Source organism: Triticum dicoccoides, chromosome 7B (assembly GCF_002162155.2).
Source record: "Triticum dicoccoides isolate Atlit2015 ecotype Zavitan chromosome 7B, WEW_v2.0, whole genome shotgun sequence".
NCBI lineage: Eukaryota > Viridiplantae > Streptophyta > Magnoliopsida > Poales > Poaceae > Triticum > Triticum dicoccoides.
In genome coordinates, this window is record NC_041393.1 from 161,985,454 (window position 1) to 161,993,927 (window position 8,474).

At 44.9% G+C, this 8,474-nt stretch overlaps 1 protein-coding gene across 1 annotated transcript in view; it reads right to left on the minus strand.

Moving 5' to 3' along the window:
• LOC119339236 (protein transport protein SFT2-like) overlaps window positions 1–6,031 on the minus strand; it is a 10,548-nt gene extending 4,517 nt beyond the window's left edge. The window contains exon 1 of the mRNA XM_037611366.1: window positions 5,992–6,031. The gene's annotated coding sequence lies outside the window, so the exon portion shown is untranslated. The remainder of the gene's footprint in view (window positions 1–5,991) is intronic.
• Window positions 6,032–8,474: the final 2,443 nt, after the last annotated feature.

Below are 8,474 nucleotides of genomic sequence, written 5' to 3' on the forward strand. Positions count from 1 at the left end.
CCCTAGCGGCCATGGTGTGCGGCGGCGGATGATCGGCGTATCGTGCGCCCTCTGTTCGTATTGCGTGCGGCGGCTGAAGCAAGTTGGACGCCCGGTGAAAGGAGTCGACGCAGTTTGGCGGCGATGCAGGTCCGGCGACGGCGGCCCGACGGCGAGGTGGCTCCGGCGTACGGTACGTCAGTACCCAGTGTTCTTGGGTCGATTTGATGTACAATTGGGGTGAAAAAATGTTTATTTGCTATGATTAGGCCGTTTTGCCCATGCTAGTTCTATGAATATGTGGACTGTATGCAAATTTGCAGAAATTATTCTAGGGTTTGAGTTATTTATGTTCTTAATGTTCAGTTATCTGAAATAATTGATGTTCTTATTGTTTTTCAGATAGAGAAAGTGGATATTTCACTGTTGAGGTGATCCATGGAGGCTTTTTCTTTGGGAGTGGGCAGAATAGGTGCTATCTGGATGGCCATAAGGTTTGCTTTGATTACTGTCATAAGGACATCACCTATTTCAGCATGTTTGAAGAAATAGTCGAGGAATTGGGTTATGAAATGTCAGGTAGAATAGATATCTATTGGTTGCCCCCTGGTTGTCAGCTAAATGAAGGTGCTGCACGACTTTTGGCTAATGATACTGATGTGGACTGTATGTATCTAAAGATAAATCTAGGGCACCACTTTCAAATGATATACCTGGATCATTTAGATAGCCACATTTCTGGAGGAGGAGCAGAATGGGATGATGTTGTGGCTAATCCAGCAGCACAAATCCCTCCTGTTTTCAGCCCAAGGAAGAAGGAAATGAATGCAACTGAGAACAAAGATCCCTGTGAGAGCAATGTTTCTTGTGGTGTTGTGGATGAAAGTGTTGAAATTGAGAGCACTCAACAGTTCTATGTGAAGTTGAGACCAAGGGGAAGAAAAACAGAAGAGGAGGAAGAACAATATGCAGACTCAGATTCCTCAGACAGTGATTATGTACCTGAGATTGTGGATAGTGACTATGACTTGGAGGATGGAGATGATGATCTGTTACAGGAGGAGTTGCAACCAATGCATGACAAGAAAGGGAAGAAGGTGGTTGAGGATTGCAACTCAGAAGATGAGGAATTAAATGCTCCAGATTCAGATGAGGATGAGATGAAATTCAATTTCAAGTCTTTCACAGCAGCAGACATGCAAGAACCTAAGTTCCATGCAGGGCAGTTGTTCTCTTCTATGGAGCTGTTGAGGAAAGCTGTGAGAGAGTATAGTTGCAAAGAGAGAGTTAACATCACATTTCCAAAGAATGACAAAATCAGGCTTGCTGCAAAGTGTGAGAAGGGTTGCCCCTGGTATATGTATGCATCTTGGGATAATAGAACAAATTCTGTCATGGTGAAAACATTTAATGGGGAACATACTTGTGAGAAAAAGTGGCAAGTTACAGCCTTTACAGCTAGGTACATTGCTCACAAATATGTGGACAAAATCAGGGCATGTGAGAAATTATCATTGAAGGCTTTTGCAGCTTTTGTGCAAGATGATTGGAACATGACAATTAAAAGGGGCAAGCTGGGGAGAGCTAGGAAGATTGCATATGATATCATATATGGAGATGAGATTGCACAATACAACTTGCTATGGGACTATGCAAATGAGCTGAGGAGATCAAACCCTGGAAGTACTTTCCTTCTTGGACTGTCAGAAGAGGGACAATTTCAGAAGTGCTACTTCTCTTTTGATGCATGCAAGAGGGGGTTCTTATGTGCTTGTAGGCCAATCATTTTCCTAGATGGTTGCCACTTAAAGACACAGTATGGAGGTGTTCTGTTAAGTGCAGTAGGAATGGACCCCAATGATTGCATTATTCCTATTGCACATGCAGTGCTGCAGAGTGAGGACACCAAAGCTTGGAGGTGGTTTCTAACTGCATTGAAGCAAGATTTAGGAATTGTGAACACTGAGTTATGGACAATCATGTTAGACAAGCAAAAAGTATGTCTTTAATTCTGTCAAATACTTATTGTGTGCTATATTTCTGTCAAATAATTCTGTGCTATGCTTCTGTCAAATAAAGAGTTATGTTTATGTCAAATAATTCTGTGATATGTTTCATGCAGGGTTTAATAAAGGCAGTTAAAGAGTTGTTTCCTTTATCACCTCACAGATTTTGTGTGAGGCATTTGTGGCAGAATTTCAACAAGAACTTCAAAGGAGAAGCTTTGAAAAATCAACTATGGAAGTGTGCTAGGAGTACTACAGAGGGTAGATTTAGGGAAAATATGAACCAGATGTTAGTGCTCAGCCAAGAGGCTCATGATTGGCTTGCAGAGTTGGACCCAAAAACCTGGGTTAGGGCTTACCAGACTGATTTCCCCAAGTGTGATGTGCTGTTAAATAACAACTGTGAGGTGTTCAACAGATATATTTTGGAGGCTAGGGAAATGCCTATCATAAGCATGATCCAAAGGATCAAAGGGCAGAATATGGGAAGGAATTTTGCAAAGCAGCAAGAGAGTTTGAACTGGCATGGTGCTATATGTCCAAAGATAAGAAAGAAACTGGAGAAGAGTGTGGAATTTTCTAGAACTTGTCAAGCTGCACCAGCTGGACAAGGACTGTTTGTAGTGAATGATAGAGGAGTTGATTTCAGTGTGGACACAAGAAGGGAAATGTGCAGTTGTAAAAGATGGGATTTGTCAGGTATACCTTGCTGTCATGGGGTTTCTGCTCTTAGGTATGACAAAATTCCACCCGAGTCTAGGGTTAACTCATGTTACTCCATTGCAACTTACTGCAAAGCATATGAGCACATAGTTATGCCTTGTAAAGATGTCAGTGAGTGGGCAAAGATGAAAGGCAGAAAAATCTTACCACCACCAATTCAAAAGAAGAAAGGAAGAAGGGCAAAAAACAGAAGACAACAACCTGAAGAGAAGGAAGGAAAAAGAGGAGTGCAAATCACAAGGGCAGGTGTTGTCATACACTGTGGCTATTGTGGTGGTGCTGGCCATAACATAAATGGCTGTTTGGACTGGAAGTTGGGACTTAAACCAAAGAAAAGTGAAAAAAAATTAAAGTTAGAGCAGAACCTGATGTGTCATCTTCTGATGAAGAAACTGTGGGCCTTACTCAGGTAATGTGTCTACTTCTCCAAATAGTACTGTATGTACTTCTCATAGCATTGAATAATTTACTAATGTGTACTAATGTGTTACTTGTGAGCAGGAGATTAATCTTCAAACAGCAGGTGTGACAAACCAAGTCCCACCATTGTATGAGCCAGAGACTTTAGCTACACTGACACAAGAGGTATGTGAAATAGCAGATGTGACAAACCAAACCAAACCAAGTACACATAATTTGCACACACTAACAACTACCTTAACACTAATGCAGAGAGAGTCTAGGCTGGTCCAAGAAGTTGTGCAAGGGCCACTGCCTCAGAGTGCTTTCATACAGGAGCAATTCCTCTCACAGCCTCCAGTTCAACACAGCACAGCAACCAAAGGAGGAGATGTTCACAGGAAAAGAGAAGTGATAGCACTTGCCAAACTTAGGGCTGCAGCTGAGAGAAGGGAAATAGCAGATCAGGCCAAGTATGATGCAGCAATGGCAAAATTAAAGGAGGAGGAAGAGAAAATTATTTTATCTGCTCAAAGGAGGAAAGATGAACTACTTGCCAAGAAAAATGCTGCTGAGGAGAGAAAGAAAGCTGTACTAGAACAGAAAAGACTTGCTGCTAAAATGAAGAAAAAAGCTAGTGAGGAGAAGAAAATGAAGGCCCTAGAGGTAAAACTAGCCATGGCAGACAAAAGAAGAGAAGTTATGGAGGAAAAGAAAAGAATAACAGAAGAGGCAAAAAGAAAAAGAGCAGAAGAGAAGAAAAGAATAGCTGAGGAGAAGAAGAGACTTTGTAGGACTGCATATGATGCAGAGGAGGCAATGTTCCTTATAAATCAAGCTGAAGAGTTGGAAAGAAGGCAATTATTTCTCCAAACACAGGAGGCATCAAGGCAGGAAGCTTGGGAGCACAACAGAAACCAAGAGGAAGAAACAAGATTTGAGGCATGTGTGCAAGAGAGAAACAAGAAGGAAGCCCAACAAATCAGAGAAGCAATGGCAGAGGAACATAGGATGCTTGCATGTCAGTCCAAACCATCACAAATGAAGAGAAGTGGAACTTCAAGTGCACCAAGTTCAAGTAACAACATGAGAGGATTTAAAAAACCTAGAAAAGTTAGCATGTTCGATGAACTAAGGTAGGATAGGAGACATGCAGGTCAAGCTCGAGGAAAGTAGATGGTTTTTTTGTGTGTTCTGCTTATGATCATGCTCCAGATCATGTATTTTGTGTTGTTACCACCAGATCAGTAACTTTTAGTATGGAATGTACTCCACCTTATATATGCAGATTCTGTACTCCAGCTTATGTATGCAGATTATGTTCATGATCATGCTCCAGATGAGTAACTTTTTGTATGTAATGTACTTGTAAGATACAACACATTTTGACAAAGCACATAATATTTCACACAGCACATAATGACACAACAGGTACAATATTGGAAGATCATCTCAACAATACATAGATAGTCTTACATAGTCTCACAATTACTGAATATTAGATACCAAGTTCACAAAAGACACACTTAAAATAGATAGTGGTTCACAGACTACATTTGAGACATACATAGTGGTTCAGAATCTTTTACACCTTAGAAATCACAGATACTGCCATCGATTTGTCCAAGCACAGTGCTGAATCGGTGCTTGCGAGTCAGGTCCTCCCCTTCATTCGGCAGCCATGCATCAGGCAGGCCTTCGACGAGCAGCGGACCACGATCAGTCACCTCCTTCATGTGACAGATCACAGGATACAACAGAGTCTTCTTCTTTCTCGGCGACGAAGGACCGTAGGACGAGGCCATTTCACGGTCGACGAACTCTTCAAGCGACTGTGGAGGAGGATCTGTGCACAATGCCAGCATAGGCTCGGGTATCTCCACGTCCACCACTTTGCCAACTTTAGATGGGTCACGGAGCCACGCCATTACCTCCAGCTCGCGCCGATTCTTCGGCGGTATGATCTCTATCAGCTCTCCGCCCAAGTCCTTCAGCAGGCCTTTCACTGACTGCTTCGACCACGCCTGATCGGGAAGGCCTTCGAAACTAAGCTTGCACTTGTACTCCAGAGCAGCCGGAGTGCCGCGAATCTCTCTTACCCAGCGCTCAAACTTGATCCACCGGCGGCAACACCTCAACTTCATCGACGATTGGAGCACCACCGTGCACTTCTCCTCCGTTGAGAACAACAGCCACAGGTCATGAGGGGGGCAGGCCACCTCGATGCTCAACTCCGGCAGCAGCACGCCAAAGCGCTCCTGGATGGCGGCCAGCGGTGCGGCCGGCGTCAGAGCCTCCTCGCCGTCTCCTACAGCAGTGGCCAGTAGGACGAGCCCGCGGTGGCGAGCCTCAAACGCATCCATGGATGGAGTGCGCGTTAGCATGACATGGCTCCTCTCCGGCCGGAGACAAGGCTCGCCCCGACGCCAAATCTCCTGCGGATAAGCCCGCGCCAGCAAGCTGCGGCTCGATCCACCTCCGGGGACGAGCGCCGCAGAGAAGGTGCCGCCGTCTTCGCTCTCCGAACCGCCAGACAGGGTGGTGGAGGTGACGCTCGCGCCGCCCATCGGAGGATTTGGGTGACGAGATGCTAGGGATTGCGGGAGCGGAATTGGAGATTTTTTGCCCCAGGACGAAACGGCTACAGCCTTATCCACTCCCACGGGTGGGTCCGAGCTGACTGGTGGGTCCCTGGCTGACGTGGCATACAGCGGAGTACGGTGTACGTCGTGCACGTGTAGAGCCAGGACTGGCGTTTCAAGCTCAGGGACCGTATTGACGACGTATTTTCATGTACCGGGACCGTATCGATGCAATACGCAAGTACCAGGACTGAAGTGGACATAGCCAGCGAGTACGAGGACTATAGATGCAATTATCTCAGGGAGAAAACGAGCAGACTCGTAATTTTGATGAACGTTTTTGCCAGACGATGATAACTTTCCGGCGAAGTATCCAGCGGAAACCCGAAAGCTTTACTTCAAAAAGAAGACACCAAAGTGCATTTTCTCTGCGAAATACCCGGACCAAAAGTATAAATACCTCAAACATAATACTCCTTTCGTCCTAAAATAAGTGACTCAACTTATTTTAAAACGGAGGGAGTAAAATTTACTGAACAACTACTAGAGCTACAAGACCGAACTTATCGATGACAAACTGAAAAATCTTCGTGCATGTGCCTTTAAGACGAAAGTACTGAAGTTATAGTCGCCGTCGCCGTTATTGAACCCTTAAATCTGAAGCACCTAATACCAGATCGTGCCTGTCACAAACTTGTGCATACTCTTAACGCCAGCAAGCATGTTTTGAGGCAACATCTAACATGCTTAATCCTATAAACTATCTTATATAATGGCTGACATTTCTGGTTTATTTGTGGTAAATGTAACACTCAAGCCAAACCTATAAACTATCTTATATAATACCAGTTTTTGCATGTTGCGTACACATACGATGAGAAACTCTAACCTCATCGGATCTTGTTGATTTCGTCGTGATGGACGAATTCGGGGACAATCGAAGCCCAGAGGACCCAAGGATGAAACGTCATCATTCGACCGAGTGTCGTCCTCGTGGGAACTTAACAAATCCTAACCTAAACTTTGGCAGAGTCGAGGCACCGGGATTCTCCTCCCCTCCACCAGCCGCTAACAAAGGGGGGGGGGGGAGGATCCATGGGCTAGCTGGTGCAGCTTGGAGGGGAGGAGGCCCTACTCGCCTTAGGGTGAGAGAAAGGAAAAGAATACCCAAAGTGCATCCTATATTTGATAAATATCAACAAAAACAATATCTAATACCATGAGAGGAACAATTCAACACATACACGAAAAAATAAAGATTAACAACAAATAAAATTACATTATAAACCAGCAACAAGGAAAAGGTCGCCTGACGCAAGCCCGCCCTCCAAGATGTTGTTTGTGTTGGTCATTAACACCATCAACAAGTTGTTGGCCAAGGCCATGGAGTTCGGCTTGCTTCGCTTCCTGGCACCTCGAGACCTAATGACTGACATCTCGTTGTATGTTGATGATGTCGTCATCTTCTGCCATCCGGGCAGAGAGGAGTTGTTCATTGTTCGATGCTTACTTGCGCTCTTTGGGCATGCTTCATGGCTAAAACACCAACTTCATGAAATGCTCGGTGTCCCCTATTGGTTGTTATGAGGTGGAGGCCCTAGAGGCGGCGTCGGTAATGGGTTGTTGGTTGGCACATTTCCTGATAAAGTATCCGGAGATCCCGTTGGTGAGAGGACTATGTCGTCTTCTGCATCGTGGGGGTAGTCTGGTTAGCTTCCCATCGATGAGATGAGATGGGCTGGAACGCGACTCTGCGTGTCGAGTCATAAAGGCAGAGAGAACAAAAGAAATCAAGGAAGAAAACAAGCAAACATGGGTTATTGAATGTTTTCCTCTCACGTTGCTATATATACTTCCTTTTTCTTTGGCGGAATGTGATACATACTTTTTTGTAGATTGATTTCTCAAAAAATCTCCATAGTGCTTTTCTTTTGGATCAGACTTTGATGCAATTATTAAAATTATTAAAGGATAATATATAGAGAAAGTTGTAGAAGTAACATTCTTTTGCGGTGAATAGAGGTACCTTTAAAGCCGTTCACTTTGTTGTATGCATCGATTGATGCAGAGGGCGCGGTTAATCCTCCTTTTCAAAGAAAAAAACCAGTTCACTTTGAATCTTTCACCTTAGGTGGAGTATTTTACAAAAAACTACCACATTTGGGGTCGTTGTCCCACTAAACTACAATTTTCAAAAAATGACCAAAAACTACCACTTTTTTCTATTTTTGTTGCAAAAACTACCGAAAATGATTGATGATGGTTACAGACGATTTGAACATGTTTGTGACAAACGGGACCCACCCGTCAGGGCTGACATGGTAGGAAAGTCAACGTTGTTTATTTGGTTGTTAAGTTGACCGTTATTATAGATGAGGCCCACACGTCATCATCAACCTTCTTCTTCCTCCTCCTCTTTATCTCTCGCCCCGGCTTCTGATCTGTAGACCCCATAGGACTATGATTCGTCGACGCCAGAGATAGCGTCATCCGCCACGTGCCTCCTACGACGAACCTCTGTTCAGGATCCCATGATCTATCGCTCCCATGCACCACTGCATGGAGCCGCCTCCTGGTAGTCATCCCCGATGGAGGGGCTCCACCCCCGCCGTGTGTGAAGCAGCTACTCCAAGGTCCTTGCATCAAAGACTGGACGTACCTCCTATTGAGACCGCCGCCCCCGTGATGTTGCTGGAGCGCCGCCGGGAGGAACAGACACATGAGGAGGATCTTGCGCCGCCATGCACTACTGCCCCTCCAAACAGCCGCGCCACAACCACCAGAT